General features: G+C 41.9%; 1 protein-coding gene across 1 annotated transcript in view; it reads right to left on the bottom strand.

Annotated features, from left to right (window-relative positions):
* Nucleotides 1–21,034, bottom strand: part of LOC139480537 (receptor-type tyrosine-protein phosphatase delta-like) — a 396,576-nt gene extending 375,542 nt beyond the window's left edge. Inside the window, exon 1 of the mRNA XM_071263629.1 lies at nt 20,943–21,034. The gene's annotated coding sequence lies outside the window, so the exon portion shown is untranslated. The remainder of the gene's footprint in view (nt 1–20,942) is intronic.
* Between the last annotated feature and the right edge of the window lie 601 nt (nt 21,035–21,635).

Genomic DNA, 21,635 nt, shown 5'->3' with positions numbered 1-21,635 from the left:
TGGTGCCTCAGGCTATCAATTGGTGAGTTTAGGTGAAATTTTATAGTGCTAGCTCACTGAGATACCATGCTGCAGTTTAACATGAATACCCCACTCAGACACAGTATACTGACTCCGAGCTGACCAGTCCTTGTTTTAGCCCTTAATACTGAGCGCCAGACAGGGGAAAGTCGTACCATCTTGTAACGTCATTTGGTATGACACTTTACCACTAGACCACGGAGGCGGAGTACTATAGATACTGTGCCTGACAAATTCATGATATGGTGCCGCCTGTGTAACCAGTGACATCCAGCCACTCAGAGGTCTACTTTGTAGGGATTCTGGAGTACAATAACTGTTTGGCCGAGAACCCACAACTCCTTCCCAGGAACACGAACAAGGGAAGCTGGAAGTCCGACAAGAAGCAAGACAATGCCAACTTATCTTGTCATGTCTAGATTAGAACAACTGTTCTTAAAATATGATCATAAACAAAATCTGAGAATTACAAGACAAAGTGCCTGGAAAGAGAATGACTTGCTGAGTACACAAAGAGAGAAATCAGGAGATGTGCTACACAAAGACACAGATGAATAACAATCATAGCTCTGAGATTATTGCCAGGATCTGAGTCAGGAGAGAGAATATGGTTCATTACTTGCCACACCCAGTATGTCAGAAGGATGAACAAGCAGAGCTGGATCAGTTTTCCAAGGGTCATGTGCACTTTCTATTTAAGTGAGTGAGTGAGTGAGTGAGTGAGTGAGTGAGTGAGTGAGTGAGCGAGCGAGCGAGTTTATGCTGCTTTTAGCAGTATGTCAAAAGGATGAACAAGCAGAGCTGAATCAGTTTTCCAAGGGTCATGTCCACTTTCTATTTGAGTGAGTGAGTGAGTGAGTGAGAGTGAGTGTTTACGCTGCTTTTAGCAACATTCAAACAATATCACAGCGGGGGACACCAGGAATGCACTTCATACATTGTACCCATGTCGGGAATCAAACCCAGGTCTTCGGCCTGACAAGCGAAAGCTTTAACCACTTAGCTACCCAACTACCCCAAAACTGCAAGTGAAATATATCTTATCAAAAGATTACATTATGTTCATATACTCTTCTCGTACAACATGTGATCACGGACGACACAAACAGGAATTAATCATGAAGACATGAAACTCTTTTGGATAATATCTTTTTTCGTCTGTCATAATATTTCAGGGCTACCTCTTCACACTCATGGGCCCCAAAAGGTATCCAATTTAACTTCTCCTTAAGCCACTAACAGTGTCTGATAGGTTTAATATTTGTGAAATTGGCTTTTGTTGATTTAAGTCTGTATATTTTCATGTGGTAACTCATACTATGATGTAAAAGCTTTTGTACTTTAGTCTGTCCGCCTGCATGTCTGTCTGTCTGTCTGAAATTGTCTTTCATGTGGCTTATCAATAAGTTTATTTATTTGTTGTGTAACACCACACTCAGCAATATTCCAGCCATAGGATGGCAGACTGTAAACAATATAGTCAAGACCAGACAATCCAGTGATCGATGACTTGATATGACCAATGATCCACACCGCCAGGGTACAGTGAGTGAGTGAGTATGGTTTTACTTCACTTTTAGCAATATTCCAGCAATATCACGGCGGGGGGACACCAGAAATGGGCTTCACACATTGTACCATTGTCGCAAATCGAACCCGGGACTTCGGCGTCACGAGCGAACGCTTTAACCACAAGGCTACCCGACCGACCCTACAGTGACATGTTATCAATTAAGTCAATGAAGCTGACAACCTGATCCATTAAGTTTGACCAGCATAAATTGATGACGACCAATTCAAACCTGGAATCCCCACTGGGAAAGTATTAAGCCAGGGATGAGTATACTTAGAAGTCCACATCACCATCACAATTAGTATTGATCACAGTTGCACGCAAAGAAAAAATATTGATTCTTACCGTAACTGTTTGTCATAATAACTGTAACATCTAACACTAAATAGTGGTGAAAATTAGAAGTGAAAACGTAAATACGTTCATCCATTGCGCCATACTTGACACTGCCAACTGTAAATTGTGTGCCAGGTACACGACCATCATGTCCATGAAAAGATGGCTTATGCCCAACAGGTAAGAGCACATGTAAGTATCATGATACGTATCGGATCATGAGCAAGGTATCGTGATACATACCAGATAACACAGTTGGTGTATTGCCCAGCCCTAATAAAAATACATCCTCTCAGAATGTCAGTATAGTTGTCAATTTTTCAAAAGTAATACTAAACAAAGAAACAAATAACAACTTTCCTCCACATCTATTTGTGGAGGCTTCAGAACCCCATCAACAGCGTTACAAATTGGCACTAGTCCTGTAGTCCTTGCCAAACTGCGCAAAAGTTAAGGTATCACCAGGACCAGGGCAAGCATGGGTTGCTGAAGCTTTAAGGGTTTGGCTATATGTTATCATTATAAGGACAAGTGGACTGGCTGAGGCCACTTTGTGAAACTAAAACCATGGCTCTGCTCTTCAAACCACAAAGTGATCTTAGTGCCACGACTGATGTAAGTCTATTTTACAAAAGTTGAGATAATCTTTGCACAAAGATGAGCTTGTGAAACAGAATTTAGGGCTTCGTTTCACAAAACGATCTAAGCACTACAATTGATGTAAGCCTATGATATGAGAGTTGTGAGAAACAGAATCGAGGGATCGTTTCTGAAAACAAACTTAGCACTACATTTCATGTAATTGTATGTTAAAGTATGGGAGTTACATATGGAACAGGTCCAAGGTCGTCAGCGTAAAGAAGGGCTAACACCACATGGCCCCCACCTGTTAATAGAAGCAACACAAAGCAGCCAGTGTGAGCAAGAAAGGGTCCTGAGGTCCTTGAGGGTTGCTGTTGTAGTCTTTGAATTAAGGGACCCCATATTGTTTCATTCTTAGCATTAGGGTTACGGCAAGCACGTTTTAAGCTCAATTTTGTGCACATGAAAGCCTCTCTAATAACGTCTAATATCGACCAACAAATCAAGCATACATTGTCAGCACTTCTTTCGAACAAAACATCCTTGTCATAGTAAACATAGTTTATGAAGGCATTATTTCAAGACATCACAACAAACGTTTCCACAGTGTTTCAACTAACATTGTAATTCATCGCTCAGCATCCATATGATGAATTGTCTCTTCTTCTCGACTACAAGAGAGACCTACTCCCACTCAAGTGTGGCCATTATTATCCTGTTTCTCAAACACCAGTCCCAGATCAACGAGAAACTAAGGGGAGCTGGTCTGATTAGCCAACTCAAATTATCTCGCATGCAAATACGAAACAAACAAGACGATGTAGAAAGTGCCTAAAGCCATGTTTCCGTATTCATAACATGATTTTCAACTTGGACATAGTTACACTTAATCTTCAAAGGAATCACAACCCTCCACTTGCAACTGGCCCCCAGCATGGAGTACACAGAGCATGTCTGAGGCCCTTCCTCCGCAAGTTAAGCAGGGAGACATGACACGTGTGTTAGTTTGCAGATCCTGTCCACACGGCCATGCAGACTTCAGATGTATCGGCTCAAAGTGTAAACATCATTGCGGTATCGTTGGCTGCTACATATTCAGGCCTGTTTCAGTGGCTTGGAGCTGGCATCACCTGCATCACTGTCTGGACACATCCCGGACACATCCCGTGGGACAGGGCGAGTAATGTGGAAAACATTTCACTTCCAATTTCACAATTTTCTTTTGTGAACAGTTCTACCTTGTGCTGAGTGCTATAAAAAATTGCAAAATTTGTTTGGCACGATAAAACTTTCATTACAACCCCAATATGTGCTGCACATTCTTTGGTGATGGTGCCACTCTGTCATCTGCAATACATATCTCTCAAACTGAATTTTTAAAATATTTTATAAAGATGCTTATAGATTGAGTCAGTGGGCTTTTATGCTGCTCTTAATTAACAATATTCCAGCATTGTCATAATGGGACATCAGGAATCGTCTTCCGCACATTGACCCATGTAGGGAATTGAACCCATGGCTTCGGTTAGACAAAATACCATAACCACTTGGCTACTCCACCGCCAACTTAAAACTAGGTTTTGGATCTGTGGCATTTCTTCTCATCTAAAAGTGAGTGAGTGAGTGAGTGAGTGAGTGAGTGAGTGAGTGAGTGAGTGAGTGAGTGAGTGAGTGAGTGAGTGAGTGAGTGAGTGAGTGAGTGAGTGAGTGAGTGAGTGAGTGAGTGAGTGAGTGAGTGAGTGAGTGAGTGAGTGAGTTGGGTCTTATGCCACTTTTGCTATTTTCAAATAATATCACACCAGGAACACCTGGAGTGGGATTTACACATTGTATTCATGCAGAGAATTAGACCCAGGCCTTCAATGTGATGAGCCAACACTTTAACAAGAAGGCTAGTCCACCACCCCTAAGTCTGTAGCATGTCCAACCAGCTCCATGGTCTAGTATGTAGCGTGTCTGCCCAGAGAGCAGATGGTCCTTGGTTTGACCCCAGCCGCATCATACCAAAAGACAGAAAAAGATGGCACTTGTTGTTACCCTGACTGGAGCTGAGTTTTAAGGGGATAAAACAAGGACTGGTCAGCTGGTTTGGATATCCATGTTAAACTGCAGCATGGTATCTCAGTGGGCTAGCTCTATAAAACCAGCATTAGTCTGGACTATAGCCATGCACGCACACACTAGATTCTTGAATGCGACGGTAGACCCTATTTCACCACGTCCACAAATATATTGCATATTGGAGAAGTTGGACTTTGTAAATCCTGCAAAACAGTGAAGAGTGCCAAGGGCTAAGAGAAGTATATGAGAAAAGCAAGTAGCGTCACTTTATGTCATCAACGATATCTACTAAACATGATGTCCCATAGTACAACATCCCACAATGTCCCATAGTACATCCCATGATGTTCCAAAGTATGACATTCCTAGCAGTTCCACAGTATGACATCCCCCAATGTCCCATAGTATGACATCCCCCAATGTCCCATAGTATGACATCCCCCCATGTCCTGTAGTATGACATCTCCCAATGTCCCATAGTATGACATCCCCCAATGTCCCATAGTATGACATCCCCCAATGTTCCATTGCATGACATACCCCCTCCTATAGTTTGACATTCCACAATGTGCCATAGTATGACATCCCCTAATGTCCCAAAATATGACATCCCCCAATGTCCATAGTATGACATACCCCCATGTCCCATAGTATGACATCCCCTAATGTCACATTTTATGACATCCCCCAATGTCCTGTAGTATGACATCCCTAATGTCCCATTGTATGACATCCCCTAATGTCCCATTGAATGACATCCCCTAATGTCCCATAGTATGACATCCCCTAATGTCCCATTGTATGACATCCCGCAATGTCCCATTGTATGACATCCCCCAATGTCCTGTAGTATGACATCCCTAATGCCCCATTGTATGACATCCCACAATGTCCCATAGTACATCCCATGATGTCCCAAAGTATGACATCCCCCAATGTCCATAGTATGACATCCCCTAATGTCCCATAGTATGACATCCCCCAATATCCCATTGTATGACATCCCCCCCTGCCCTGTAGTATGACATACACCCATTTCCCATAGTATGACATCCCCAAATGTCCCATAGTATGATATCCCCTCATGTCCCATTGTACGACATCCTCAAATGTCCCATAGTATGACATACCCCCATTTCCCATAGTATGACATCCCCCCCATGTCCAATAGTATGACATCCCATGATGTCCCACAGATTGACATCCCACAATGTCCCATAGTTTGACATCCATTGATGTCCCATAGATTGACATCCCACAATGTCCTACAGTTTGACATCCCATGATGTCCCATAGATTGACATCCCACAATGTCATATAGTTTGACATCACATGATGTCCCACAGATTGACATTCCACAATGTCCTATTGTTTGACATCCCATGATGTCCCACAGATTGACATCCCACAATGTCCTACAGTTTGACATCCCATGATGTCCCATAGATTGACATTCCACAATGTCCTATTGTTTGACATCCCATGATGTCCCACAGATTGACATCCCACAATGTCCCATAGTTTGACATCCCATGATGTCCCACAGATTGACATCCCACAATGTCCCATAGTTTGACATCCCATGATGTCCCATAGATTGACATTCCACAATGTCCTACAGTTTGACATCCCATGATGTCCCATAGATTGACATTCCACAATGTCCTATTGTTTGACATCCCATGATGTCCCACAGATTGACATCCCACAATGTCCCATAGTTTGACATCCCATGATGTCCCACAGATTGACATCCCACAATGTCCCATAGTTTGACATCCCATGATGTTCCATAGATTGACATTCCACAATGTCCTACAGTTTGACATCCCATGATGTCCCATAGATTGACATCCCACAATGTCATATAGTTTGACATCACATGATGTCCCACAGATTGACATTCCACAATGTCCTATTGTTTGACATCCCATGATGTCCCACAGATTGACATCCCACAATGTCCCATAGTTTGACATCCCATGATGTCCCACAGATTGACATCCCACAATGTCCCATAGTTTGACATCCCATGATGTTCCATAGATTGACATTCCACAATGTCCTACAGTTTGACATCCCATGATGTCCCATAGATTGACATCCCACAATGTCATATAGTTTGACATCACATGATGTCCCACAGATTGACATTCCACAATGTCCTATTGTTTGACATCCCATGATGTCCCACAGATTGACATCCCACAATGTCCCATAGTTTGACATCCCATGATGTCCCATAGATTGACATCCCACAATGTCATATAGTTTGACATCACATGATGTCCCACAGATTGACATTCCACAATGTCCTATTGTTTGACATCCCATGATGTCCCACAGATTGACATCCCACAATGTCCCATAGTTTGACATCCCATGATGTCCCATAGATTGACATTCCACAATGTCCTATTGTTTGACATCCCATGATGTCCCACAGATTGACATCCCACAATGTCCCATAGTTTGACATCCCATGATGTCCCACAGATTGACATCCCACAATGTCCCATAGTTTGACATCCCATGATGTCCCATAGATTGACATTCCACAATGTCCTACAGTTTGACATCCCATGATGTCCCATAGATTGACATTCCACAATGTCCTATTGTTTGACATCACATGACGTCCCACAGATTGACATCCCACAATGTCCCATAGTTTGACATTCCACAATGTCCTATAGTTTGACATCCCATGATGTCCCATTGATTGACCTTCCCGCAATGTCCCATAGTTTGACATCCCACGTTGTCCCATATAGTACGACATCCCATGCTGTTCCATTGTATGACATTCCACGATGTCCTATAGTTCGACATCCCACACTGTCCTATAATTACAACATCACACGTTGTCCCCTAGTACGACATCCCACACTGTCCTATAATTACAACACCACACGTTGTCCCATTGTACAACATCCCATGATGTCAAATGTATATGCAATAATTACATTACGCTGATACTCTAGCTCCTAGCTATCAGACCTCCACATCAAATACAAATATGTTCAAAACGGTAATGATGATATAATTGTTTCAATAATGCTTTGCCTACTCTGGTATCACTTCAGAAGCCAGATACATGTTCTACTGCCTTACATGTTAATATTCAGAAGTTGAACAAAATTTTAATTCTTTGAGGTTGGTTGGTTGGTTGGTTGTTTAACGCCGCACTCAGCAGTATTCCAGCTATATGACGTCGATTTGTAAATAATCGAGTCTGGACCAGACAATCCAGTGATTGATATGATGAACATCGATCCACGCAATTGGGATCAATGACATGCATCAACCACGTCAGCGAACCTGACCATCCGATCTCGTTAGTCGCCTCTTACGACGAGCATAGTTGCCTTTTACGGGCAAGCATGGGTTGTTGAAGACCTATTCTACCCCGCATCTTCACGGGTCTAAAAAAAAGAGAAATGACAGAACATGATGATTCTTAATGCCAGCTGGGTAAACAACTCCAAATACCAACAATAATATAGTGAGTGAGTGTGTGAGTACATTTTACGTCGTTTCTAGCAATATTGCAACAATATCACAACAGGGAGTATCATAAATGGGCTTCACACATTGTACCCATATGGGGAATTCAACCCCTTTGGCGTGACGAGTGAAAGCGTTGACCACTATGCTACCCAATATCCCCCAACAATGAGTGAGTGAGAGAGTTTATGCTTTACATCACATCGGCAATATTTCAGCCCTATCGTGACGATCCCCCAACAAAGACACAATGGCGAATGATATAACTATGCCCACATCTCATCTCTGCAGGAATAATTGCTCTATTTCATTAATCCAAATCAACAGATTCATTTCTGAAAGAAAGTAATTTTTTGGGTTCTGGCATTATGAAATCAGCAGCCAAGAAAAAACAAATGAGAATCATGAAACCTATCCCTATCCTTCAACTACGCCTCTGCATCGTCGACAATGTAAAATTCAAGATGGCCGTCATTAAAAGGCAAATTTGAAATGTCATCTGGTAATGCCATGCCCTTCTTCATTGGACTCAGTTTCTCAAATTGATTTCAAGGAAATTGAACTATACTTAAAACCTGTAGAATCAATCCCAGTACTGTTGTGAGCACAGCAAATTCTTGTCTGATTCACTGACGCAATTTACCACCCCTGCCCCTAACTCCATTGGCAGGCACTAATACCACTGCTGAAATAAAACTGATTTTTATACATCAATTTCCAAGCCTAGCATGGAACCAGTAGTGGAGGTAATGTCTGTCCAAACCATATTCTGGTTACACTGTCATGGATTTGTAATGAAATCAACACATTTCTATGTATAGAAATTAATGTGCTGTATTGGGTAATAATTTGTGCTTTGACGCTGGGAAATCAAAGAAAAAATCAGCATAAAAATATAATAGAAAGAGGTTCTACAAGAAGCCAGGAACAGAGACCGGAGTTATTATTTAGCATTCATTCGTACACGAGTCATGCAGCAATTGTGGACTCCTGTTATCCCTGATCTGAAGTTGATAATATATCAGACAAACATTTCAGTGAAAAATCCAAGGGAAATTGAATAACGTTGATTCCTTAATAACTAAGAAACTGTCCTGAATCCATTTTATGGATATACACAGAATCCAACCATTTTCACTGAGCTCTGTTGTCCATAATGTTGCAAGAGCCATATTCTGTCTTACAGTCAAGTTCTTCTTCTTCTTCAGGGTGTTTGTTTTAGAGTCTCAGTACTTGTCAATACCTCACAGGTTTCATCACAGGCTTACAATAGTTCTTGAGCTGTACGACCGAGGCAAACATGCAGAATTTTGATTGGGTGTTTGTTTGTTGTTTAACGCCTCACTCAATAAAACTTTAGCTATATCATGACAGCCTGTTAATATTTCTTTGTTTGTTTGTTGTTTAATGCCGTACTTGGCAATGTTCCAGCTATATGACGGCAGTTTGTACATAATCATGTCTGGAACAGACAATGCAGTGATCAAAATCATGAACATCTATCTACGCATTTGGGATACGATGACATGCATCAACCAAGCCAGCGAGCCTGACCACCCGATCCCATTAGGCGCCTCCTACGACAAGCATAGTCGCCTTTTACGGCCTGTTTATAATCGAGTCATTGAGACAAATGAGTGATTGATATGAGCAACGATAAAACATGGTCAGGGTACAATGACACACAATCAACCAAGTCACCAAACTTGGCCTCACAGTCTTGTTTGGTCGCCTCTTACAACAAGCAAAGTTTGCTGTGGACCTACAGAGTGATTGAGTGATTGAGTGATTGAGTGAATGAGTATTAGTGGTGGGACGAAACACTGATTCATTGGTGGATCGCGATTTTTTACTTCTCGATGCAACTATCGATCACAGTTGCACACAAAGTAAAAAGTATTGATTCTGACCTTAAATGTTTGCTTTAATACCGTATTTTCTTGAGTATAGTGCGCACCCATGTATAATGCGCACCCCCCTCTAGCGGGTTCAATATTTTGGAAAAAAAGAAATTTGAATATTATGCGCAGAATTTTTTTTACACCATACCCTTTCAGCGAAGTCCGGCAAACGAACGGGTGCTGAGAAACTTCCGTCAGTACAAATTCGAAATTTGAGATAAAAAATCACCAGACATGTTTATTTACCGTTTAAATAGTATTGATTGTTCTGCTAGGCATTGTTTTATATCTAGGGATTAAGATTACCTTGTGTATTTTCTCGTAAACTAAGCCGGAAACAGCAATCAGCTGTACACACGTTTTCTTGGAATCGACCGGTGATTCGGTCAAGACACACCCAATGATATAACTTTACAGGATTTTTAATGCAAGGATCGGCAACAATTGTATCTGAAACTATTTTATTTATCAGGAATAATATATTCCATTATTTTCTTAATTAAATGCAGCCTTTACTAAACATATTTAAAATAATAATAACCCTAAGCGAAGCAGCTGATCGCTATTCCCGGGTATTATTTTTTACATGGAACATGTCTGACCAGTCACCGTCAAGGCTCACGCGCACGGGATCACGTGAGCGCGAGAATTTCATGTTGACATAAAATCGTCAAACAAAAACAAATATGACTTTTAACGAGTCAAAGTATGTCATTTATGATATATGTATCCATTCTCTGTCAACTAAAGTTCGTTTCAAGGCGTCAATAGCGGTATTCTGACCGTGGTTGCTGTTAATAACGGTGAGTTGTGCGATCTTCCGATCGCTTCACACACGATTTCGCCGAAATTAATAAAAAACAATATTATAAGGAATTTTGAATAAAATTAATAAAGTAAGTTACAAACATAAGTCCAGAAATACAAAGAACACTTTTTATAGACAGACAGTGTAATTACATAATTATTTTGCGTACTTCAGTATGGATTTGTTGACATGGTATTTCCGGTGTTTCGTGCTCACGGTAATGTTTTCCATGGGGGAAAAAAACATCCAAACTCATAATTCGTGTATAATGCGCACCCCCTTCTACACAGCTGTGTTTTTTGGAAAAAAAGTGCGCACTATACTCAAGAAAATACGGTAACTGTTCCACTAAACACTAATCAGTAGTGCAAGTTAATAGTGAAAACATACATATTTTTATTTGTTGCGCTATACTTGACACTGCCAACTGTAAATCATCAGTGTGCCAGGTATTTGGCCATCTTCTCCAAGAAAAAGATGGCTTATGCACCACAGATAAGAGCACATGCAAGTATCATGATACATATTGGATCGTGACTAAGGTATCGCGATACGTACTGGATCGCACAGTTGGTGTATCGTTCCAGCCCTATTGAGTATGAGAAAAGTTTAACGCTGCTGTGACCAATATTTCTGTCATATCACTGCTTGTCAGCTTACTGTAAGGGGAGCAAAGTGATAAAGGTGAAAGACAATCACCAACATGGTGAAACTCGAGAGTATAGACAGGTGCTGACAACCAAGAACCATCAGCATCATCAGGGCATAGGATCCAGGCACTCCAAAGGGACATAACTCTGCAATGTGAATAATGTGCCAACTAGGTCATGAAAAATGACATAAAATCAATTGTAGCATGATAAAATACTAAACCTTGAGTGTGGCAGCACTGAGATCACTTCGTGCAACTGAACCAATGTGTTCTGAGGACCACTCTGCTCTGTGTCCCAGCACTGCAAATATCCCCGTGTAAGTGTAGGTGCTGGAGCTGACATCCCCTGGTGGAAGTCGGTCTAAAATTTAAGCCCACTTAATCAAACTGATCAGTGGTAGAAACTAACAGTTTTAGTCCACTAGTCCTTATAATGATAACATATAGCAGAACCCTTAAAAATGGCCAATTTCTACTAGTCCTTATGATACCTGAGCTATTGGACAGTTTGACAAGGACTTCAGGACTGGTGCCAGTCTCTTAACTGCTGATGATAAAGCATAGTGTAAGTGAGGGAGGTGAGATAACCTCAATGCTAAGGACATGTTTCAACAATGCTAACACCCTTGTATAAACAAAAGTGTCGCAGTTACCTCAATCTAAGCAATAACATCCCTTTTTCAGATTTCGCCTAACATTCCAAAAACTATACTCGCCGCTAAAAGAAACATGAATAACATACATGTTGGTTAATAAATGACTCGTATTCAAGAGATATTAGATTGGTTCGATGCACAAATGAAGATGCTCTTATGATCCATGAACCAACGCTCATAAACACATCACATGCTACGTCATAGATCCATGACTGGAGATGCACTAAACGTCTTGAGCAGGATTAGCGTGTATAGTTTGGAAATCACGTGCAGCATATCGAGATAAGAAAAAAGACACTGTGGTAACACTTGACTGACTTCACTTGACCCATGTCGCGATTCGAACCCGGGCCTTCGGTGTGACGAACGAACGCTTTAACCACGAGACTGCCCCTGTTGCAGTATAGGAATTACAGTAATGAGTAAGAGCTAGTTTGGTTTTAAAACAGCTTTGAACATTATTTCAGTTATATCACAGTGAGTCAGCTTGATGTCAGAGGAAGTGATCGATGCCTGAAGTGATGTAGGTCTCTGACATTTACCACTTTGGTGAAACCTGCGACAACCGGTATGGTGCTGACAAACCTCGAACATAATAAAGACAAACCGGGATTTGAAAACATGATCAAAGGTTTCCACCAAGCCTAAGGTACACAACTCCAGACAGTGAATTTCCCTGCCATTGCCTACTGGGCCATCTATGGCCCCTCCAGCACTTAGGATTGGGCTCACTAGAATGTGTCCAAAGGTCCACTTTCCAAGGTTTCCAAGGTCTCCTAAGTAAATAAAAGCTGCAAAACCTTTTCCACAATCATAAGAAGTCTCTGCTAAAAGCAGAGTCCATTGAACGATTCTCGCTACATCTTGAGTTTGTGTTTATGAATCACTATCAAATAGTGATGATACAAGGTGATGGTGAAAAAATGAGCATATCCTGTCCCATTGGTGACACACATCACAAACACATGAGAAGGCCAGGCAATTGGTTACCTGAAAAGAATAGTGTAATACTACATGTTCGTGAAACGGTGTTTCCTGCCCCACTGTCACATCCGTCACAAACACAACATCCATTCTCAGTTCGTATGGTAGAGGACGCAATATTGTGCATCAATTAACATCTTGAACTTCCCAAAACAGCCAAATCCTTCTGTGTCACCAGGTCGAAGAACACCACATATTTTGTCTAAATCTTCAAAAATAAAATTTCTGTCTCCATATTTTCAGCATAGAACTGATTTTACACTGCTATGGTGATGACATATCACCTCTAAATATACTTCCACAGCCATGAATAATCCTGCAAACAGTTCCATCAGCATTCTCATTACAAGGACAACAGCATTGTGATGATTTATTGTGACATTAATGTTGCCGGCACACAAAAAACATCCCTTCTGTCTTCATCAGTATCCACACCAATGACTCAACACAGGTTTTAACATATTCCCTGCATAGGATGTTGCTGTGGCAAATGAATATTTGCAAATGTGCAGACTGTTATGTCACTGACAATACTTCATCTTCAGAATGAGTGAGTGAGTTTGGTTTAACGTCACTTTAAACTGTTATGTCACAGCATGTCAGCATTTTCTTCTCTGTTTTTTAATGCCACACACGGCAATATTCCCGTTAAATAATAATAGTCTGGAACAGACAATCCAATGATTGACATAATGAACACACAATTGAGATACAATGACATGCTATCCACAAAGTCACCAAGTTTGACCACCTAATCCATTTAGTTGTCAGAGTTGAGCCATACTACTGACTAAACACATACCAATTTTCGAACTCAGTCTTGATAAGTTTTGCTTATATAAGCTAACTTCAGTAGTTTCTGTGAAAACACTTTGCACTTTGTAAAAAAACATGGATCACAGGCCACAACTGTATGTGTTCAAAATCTTAAAATATGTCGCAAGGAAAGTAACTCTGGAAAAAAATAATTTACAGGACTAATTTTGGGACAGTCTTGAAAGTATCTCATCGATAAGCATGCAAAATGTCATTCATGTAACGTCAGTCGTTTCTGTGAAAAGTTGTCCCCATTGCAGACAGAATGAAGAAAGCTGAAAAGCATGAAGCATGGTCCATAACTCTGCAAAAAATAATTTACGGCACCAATTCCTGAAATCAGTCTTGACAAGAATCTCTTAGATAAGCTTGCACAATTTCATTCATGTAACGTCAGTACTTTTTGAGAAAAGTTGTCCTTATTGCAGTCACAATGCATTAAGTTAAAGCATGAAGCAAGGGCCATAACTCTGTAAAAACTTAATTTACCGGACCAATTTTCGAACATATTTGAGATCATGACCAGTAACATCAGTGTGTAAACTTTCATTTCTCTTGACTTAAAAGGTTTTTGAGAAAAATTTAGAAGCAGAAGGAAAGAGGGCAGGACGGACTGCAAGACGGACGGAAGGATAAAATCTGTTCCTATATCCCCCGCCCCACTTTGTTGAAAAGCACAGAGCAAGGGCCATAACTATTTCAAGATCATGACCAGAAAACTTGTCCTCTTTGAGAAGCGGACAGGCGAACAGGCAGATGGACGGACGGATGGACGGTAAGACGAATTCAACTTTGTGGCGGATAAATATGTAATTCCATAAGCAGCTTAATTTTTGGGTATGGTCAAATCAAGGTCAAAATTTTAAAAATCCCCACAAACAGAACATATCTACTGAGCCCAACTATTAAAGGTATGCAACAAATTTCATTACATTGTAAACAAAAAGGCTAAGAAATCGCCATGAATAGATTTTCCAATTTGACTGCTGTAGCGACCATAGTATCAAAGAGATTTGAACCCCTTTGACAAATCGGGGTATAATTATTTGTGGGAACAAGTGTGTGAAGTTTCAATTTCATTGGTTCAGTGGTTTCTGAAGAGAAGGTGCTTATATCACATAACACACGACTGATGACTGACCCCAGATAAGCAGGCCATGACATACTCTCATTAATGCAGACCAGTTAAAAAAGCATCTCCACACCCAAAAATATAAGTCTGTATCAAACTTGACCTCCAGCACATAAAAGTTACCTATCTCTGCCCTATTAGTCAGGCTATCACTGAGCTGACATAAAAAAAAATTGCCGATTGTGAAAATCATCCAAGGATCTAGAATGCTGCAACATCTCATATGTCAGAGCTTCAAGAAAGTAGTTTCACTTTTGAATCACAGTAAAGGCCATTTATGAAATTGAACAAATGATCCACAAATGCCAGACAAAACATATGTGTCAATGATCGATGCACGTGCGACATTGCAACAGTATTGCATAAAAAAACTCATTAAACCTGACATTAACACCAATAATGTCAGAGTATCACACAGCAATGATTGACTCATCATCGATTATCCAGGGATCATCAGAAATGTTATTCCCTACAAATACACACTTGTCATATAAATTAGAATCATTCTTTGGTACTCTGGAAGGTAAAGAATATCCCTTTCAAAAGTGGAGTGGTATATTTAATAAACCCATCCTTGGCCCATGTACGTCCACAATTGATTTCAGTAGTGACTTTACCGTCTTCAGCTCTCTCACCACAAACTTGGCACAGAGCATCTCTTGTTCAAGAGGTTAAATAGCAAAACAATCAAACTTACCATAAATCGCCGCCTACAAGGCAACCCACTGTAAAAGTCTTAAAAATTGATGCTAATTTATATACCCTGTTTATATAGCAAATCTGTTTGAAGCACATAACCAGCGCATTCACAATCCCAACACCTGCAAAAAAGAATTACATCGTGTCCCTTCAGCAAGTTCAGGTAAATGAACACATCCCCAATTCAGTCAAGACGCAGTAAGTAAAACAAGAACACAAAACCTTTTTGTTCAATCTGATTAAAATCAGATCTTAGTTCTCGCTATTGCCAAACAAAGATCTGAGGACATCCCATCCGTCAGACCGACCTGGCACGAATTTTGACCAACCAATAGAAGGACTGACAAGAAGTCGACATTAGCCAATCAGAAGGCAGCTTTCCTGTGCTTTACAGCACTAAATTCAAATTGGCAAGTACGCTTCGAAACATATTTTGACAAATACTCGATTAAAAAATTGAAACCTGAATAAAAGAACATTCTGGAATGGCTAATATAAGGTCTAGATTGTATGTATTCAGTCATTAAACCCGTAACTATCGTTTGGAATACCCCATGTTTAAGTTTTCGAGGTTGCATGATTAGAAATCACATTCCGACTGTCACTTTCTGATCTGGTAAGCGACGCTCTGATTGGTCGGATGAAAGGTCATTCTGATGTGACCCCTAATGGGATGTCCTCAGATCTTTCTTTAGCGGTAGCAAACACTAAAATCTGATTTTAATGATTGGGTTTTTTTTAGAAATACCTAAACATCAAAAGACACCAGTTCAGCATGTGATTGATACACATGCAAAGTTTCATATCAAATATTAAAAGGTTTCTGAGTTATGCTCCAGAAACGAAATGTGATGGACTTACGGATGGAGGGAAGGACAGCACCCTTTATTTTATCCCCCTCAGTGATGTGAGTGACTATTAATATCTATTAGTCCAGACATAAAGCACCTGAATATAAAGAGAATCTCACCCGAATCTCTTTTGAGAAAAGTTTGAAACACCAAGGCTTGCTAACGAGTTTTACCTTTGTCATGAGTGTTATACACATGATATCAAAAGACATGAGGGTGATACTTCAATTATTATCCAAAATCATCCTGACAACTTTTGCGGTTTGTAAACAGTAATACTGTAAATCGTGAAATTAACGCGAGCGCGAATTAAATGCGAAAATTGCGAGTGGTCTATTTGACGTGTGATTGGATTAATGTAAGGTTGGATTAAGGTGGGGATTCTGTATAAACCTGACATAAATCCACTGATGCTTGAGAGGAGTGGGTGTCACATTCATATTGAGACTCATTTTTGACAAGGGGCCAGCAGTCGCATTCTTTTGGAGACGCATTTATTTCGCGATTTACAGTATCTAGTGTTTGGAGTGTAAAACAATACAGCTAACCCAAGCTTCAGTGGCAATGAGATTACTGATGTCATTTGATCGTGAGATCATGGTAACTGGTGACATCACAAAGGTCTGCAAAGAATTGTGATACTATTTCCCCGCAGATCTAGCTGCCTATGCTCATCCCATTCTGAGATCTAGCAGCCTATGCTCATCCCATTCTGATCTCTAGCAGCCTATGCTCATCCCATTCTGATCTCTAGCAGCCTATGCTCATCCCATTCTGAGCTCTAGCAGCCTATGCTCATCCCATTATGAAATCTAGCTGCCTATGCTCATCCCATTCTGAGATCTAGCTGCCTATGCTCATCCCATTCTGAGATCTAGCAGCCTATGCTCATCCCATTCTGAGATCTAGCTGCCTATGCTCATCCCATTCTGAGATCTAGCAGCCTATGCTCATCCCATTCTGAGAGCTAGCTGCCTATGCTCATCCCATTCTGAGATCTAGCAGCCTATGCTCATCCCATTCTGAGATCTAGCAGCCAATGATCATCCCATTCTGAGATCTAGCTGCCTATGATCATCCCCTTTTCAGTTCTAGCAGCCTATGCTCATCCCCTTTTCAGTTCTAGCAGCCTATGCTCATCCCATTCTCAGCTCTAGCAGCCTATGATCATCCCATTCTCAGCTCTAACAGCCTATGCTCATCCCATTCTGATCTCTAGCTGACTATGCTCATCCCCTTTTCAGTTCTAGCAGCATATGCTCATCCCATTCTCAGCTCTAGCAGCCTATGATCATCCCATTCTCAGCTCTAACAGCCTATGCTCATCCCATTCTGATCTCTAGCTGACTATGCTCATCCCCTTTTCAGTTCTAGCAGCCTATGCTCATCCCATTCTCAGCTCTAGCAGCCTATGATCATCCCATTCTCAGCTCTAACAGCCTATGCTCATCCCATTCTGATCTCTAGCTGACTATGCTCATCCCATTATCAGATCTAGCAGCCTATGATCATCCCCTTTTCAGCTCTGAAATTAACATACTTGAGCATTCCTCACAACTCAAGGGTTCCTTTACAGAACTGCATTAACTTAAACATTCACATAACTTATTTCCAGGAAATGACTTCGAAATCAATATTATTTAAAACTATCTTTAAAAAATTCAATTCCAAATTTATCTATTAATTATTCCCTTCAGTTACATTATTTGGGACTGGTTTTTACAATTATCTACAATGATACATATTTATACTTAATCTAAACCCACCTGCCCCCATCAACAAAATTTGGAATTCCAGAAGTGGACATGAAGCCTCTAAATGGTGATGATATTTCTTGTCTTGACTGCTTGTCTGGTCTAGACTTGAATATTTTTTGGCCACTGTTATTTGCTGGAATATGCTGAGTGCTGCGTCAAACAAAGAACACGCTTACAAAGCCAGGGCCCCGTTCCACAAAGCGATCTTAGCGCTAAGGTGATCGTAAATGACTTATGACAGTTGTAGTGCTAAGGTTGTTTTGTACAACGGCGCCCGGGACTCCGCAATAAAGTAATCTAATGTAATACAGATTGTTTTTGTAAATTCATTAGTTTATTTGTCTATAAGTTTCTGTTTGTTTGTTTGTTTGTTGTTTAACGCAGCACTCAATATTCCAGATACATGACGGTGGTCTGTAAATAATCAAGTATGTACCAGGCAATCCTGTGATTAATATCATAAGCACTGATCCATGCAGTTGGGATACAATGACATGCACCAACCAAGTCAGCAAGCCTGTTCACCGTTAGGCACCACTTACGACAAGCAGTCGGCTCTTAGGACAAGCATAGTTGCCTATTTCAGCATCCATGGGTTGCTGAAGACCGATTCACCCAGGATATTCACGGGTCTGCTAGAATGAACACCTTTCTATGTCATTAGGGTACGATGACATGCCACCAACCAAGACCAGGATCCACTTAGTCACCTTCTCGGGGAGAAAAGTAATAGGTTGTTGGGGACATATTCTAACCTGGAAGGCCAAGAAGGTATAGGTTGAGTGGTTGAGTGAGCGGTTGAGTAAGCGGTTGAGTGAGCGGTTGAGTGAACGGTTGAGTGAGCGGTTGAGTGAGTGGTTGAGAGAACGGTTGAGTGAACGGTTGAGTGAGCGGTTGAGTGAGCGGTTGAGTGAGCGGTTGAGTGAGCGGTTGAGTGAGCGGTTGATTGAGTGGTTGACTGAGCGGTTGAGTGAGCGGCTGAGTGAGCGGTTGAGTGAGCGGTTGAGTGGTTGGGTGGTTGAGTGAGCGGTTGAGTGAGCGGTTGAGTGAGTGGTTGAGTGAGCGGTTGAGTGAACAGTTGAGTGAGCGGTTGAGTGAGTGGTTGAGAGAACGGTTGAGTGAACGGTTGAGTGAACGGTTGAGTGAGCGGTTGAGTGAGCGGTTGAGTGAGCAGCTGAGTGAGTGGTTGAGTGAGTGGTTGAGTGAGTGGTTGAGTGAGTGGTTGAGTGAGTGAGTGAGCGGTTGAGTGAGCGGTTGAGTGAGTGGTTGAGTGAGTGGTTGAGTGAGCGGTTGATTGAGCGGTTGAGTGAGCGGTTGAGTGAGCGGTTGAGTGAGCGGCTGAGTGAGCGGTTGAGTGAGCGGTTGAGTGAGTGGTTGAGTGAGCGGTTGAGTGAGCGGTTGAGTGAGCGGTTGAGTGAGTGGTTGAGTGAGCGGTTGAGTGAACGGTTAAGTGAACGGTTGAGTGAGTGAGTGAGCGGTTGAGTGAGCGGTTGAGTGAGTGAGTGAGTGAGTGAGTGAGTGAGTGGTTGGGTGGTTGAGTGGTTGGGTGGTTGAGTGAGCGGTTGAGTGAGTGGTTGAGTGAACGGTTGAGTGAGTGAGTGAGCGGTTGAGTGAGCGGTTGAGTGAGCGGTTGAGTGAGTGAGTGAGTGAGTGAGTGAGTGAGCGGTTGGGTGGTTGGGTGGTTGAGAGAGCGGTTGAGTGAGCGGTTGAGTGAGCGGTTGAGTGAGCGGTTGAGTGAGTGGTTGAGTGAGCAGTTGAGTGAGCGGTTGAGTGAGCGGTTGAGTGAGCAGCTGAGTGAGAGGTTGAGTGAGCGGCTGAGTGAGCGGTTGAGTGAGAGGTTGAGTGAGCGGCTGAGTGAGCGGTTGAGTGAACGGTTGAGTGAGCGGTTGATTGAGTGGTTGACTGAGCGGTTGAGTGAGCGGCTGAGTGAGCGGTTGAGTGAGCGGTTGAGTGGTTGGGTGGTTGAGCGAGCGGTTGAGTGAGCGGTTGAGTGAGTGGTTGAGTGAGTGGTTGAGTGAGTGAGTGAGTGAGTGAGTGAGCGGTTGAGTGAGCGGTTGAGTGGTTGAGTGAGTGGTTGAGTGAGCGGTTGAGTGAGTGGTTGAGTGGTTGAGTGAATGGTTGAGTGAGTGGTTGAGTGAGTGAGTGAGTGAGTGAGCGGTTGAGTGAGCGGTTGAGTGGTTGAGTGAGTGGTTGAGTGAGCGGTTGAGTGAGTGGTTGAGTGGTTGAGTGAATGGTTGAGTGAATGGTTGAGTGAGTGGTTGAGTGAGTGAGTGAGTGAGTGAGCAGTTGAGTGAGTGGTTGAGTGGTTGAGTGAGTGGTTGAGTGAGCGGTTGAGTGAGTGGTTGAGTGGTTGAGTGAGTGGTTGAGTGAGCAGTTGAGTGAGTGGTTGAGTGGTTGAGTGAGTGGTTGAGTGAGTGGTTGAGTGAGTGAGTGAGTGAGTGGTTGAGCGGTTGAGTGAGTGGTTGAGTGGTTGAGTGGTTGAGAGAACGGTTGAGTGAGCGGTTGAGTGAGCGGTTGAGTGAACGGTTGAGTGAGCGGTTGAGTGAGCGGTTGAGTGAGTGAGTGAGTGAGTGAGTGAGTGAGTGAGTGAGTGAGTGAGTTCTTACCAGATCTTGGCTTCATGTGCAACAACTTAACCTCAGGTGTGCCCCACCATCCCTGTCTCAGTCAAAGCCCCATCTGCCAGTTGATCGTAGCTCTGAAATTAGTTTCACCACATCAGTAAGATGTTCTTCTAACAATTAACTCCACATTAAGACTCACACAACCATCATAGAGAAAACAGATGGTCCAATATATAGGTTTGAATTAAAATGGAAATGTCACCTGTCAAACAATAGAACAGCCTTGACTGGCACCGTCTCCTATCAACACCAGATGGATCTAATCAAGATCTCCTATAATGAATGCTACCACCTGACATGAAACACTGTCTGTTTTTGAAACAAAAACGTTACAAAGGCAGACCTTGAATGTCACCAGTCTAGAAATCATGCGACATTGTTCCATTCTCTGGTTGATGTGTAAGAAGCTGCTCTTCTTTAAACAGCTCTTCAAAGTTAGCTTAGGCTAAGAAAACGTTTGATAAAAGACGGAAATTGGACTGGATACTGGAGGACAAACCTAGAATTGTTTGATGTAATTCAGTTATCATTGCGAAGTATCTGGTCAGTAATGACAGATGGTGGAGGTTGTAGCTCTGCTGAACTATTGGCTGTGTTGGACTATTACCCTTTATACAGAAGTCTTAGAACAGTTGTTTGGGGCCACACATTCTGAACATCAGAAGGGGAAGCCAT

Source organism: Haliotis cracherodii, unplaced genomic scaffold (assembly GCF_022045235.1).
Source record: "Haliotis cracherodii isolate W230 unplaced genomic scaffold, xgHalCrac1.p SCAF_4, whole genome shotgun sequence".
NCBI classification, from domain to species: Eukaryota; Metazoa; Mollusca; class Gastropoda; order Lepetellida; family Haliotidae; genus Haliotis; species Haliotis cracherodii.
The sequence above is the reverse complement of the archived record's forward strand: the minus strand, read 5'-3'. Positions and strand labels throughout refer to the sequence as shown.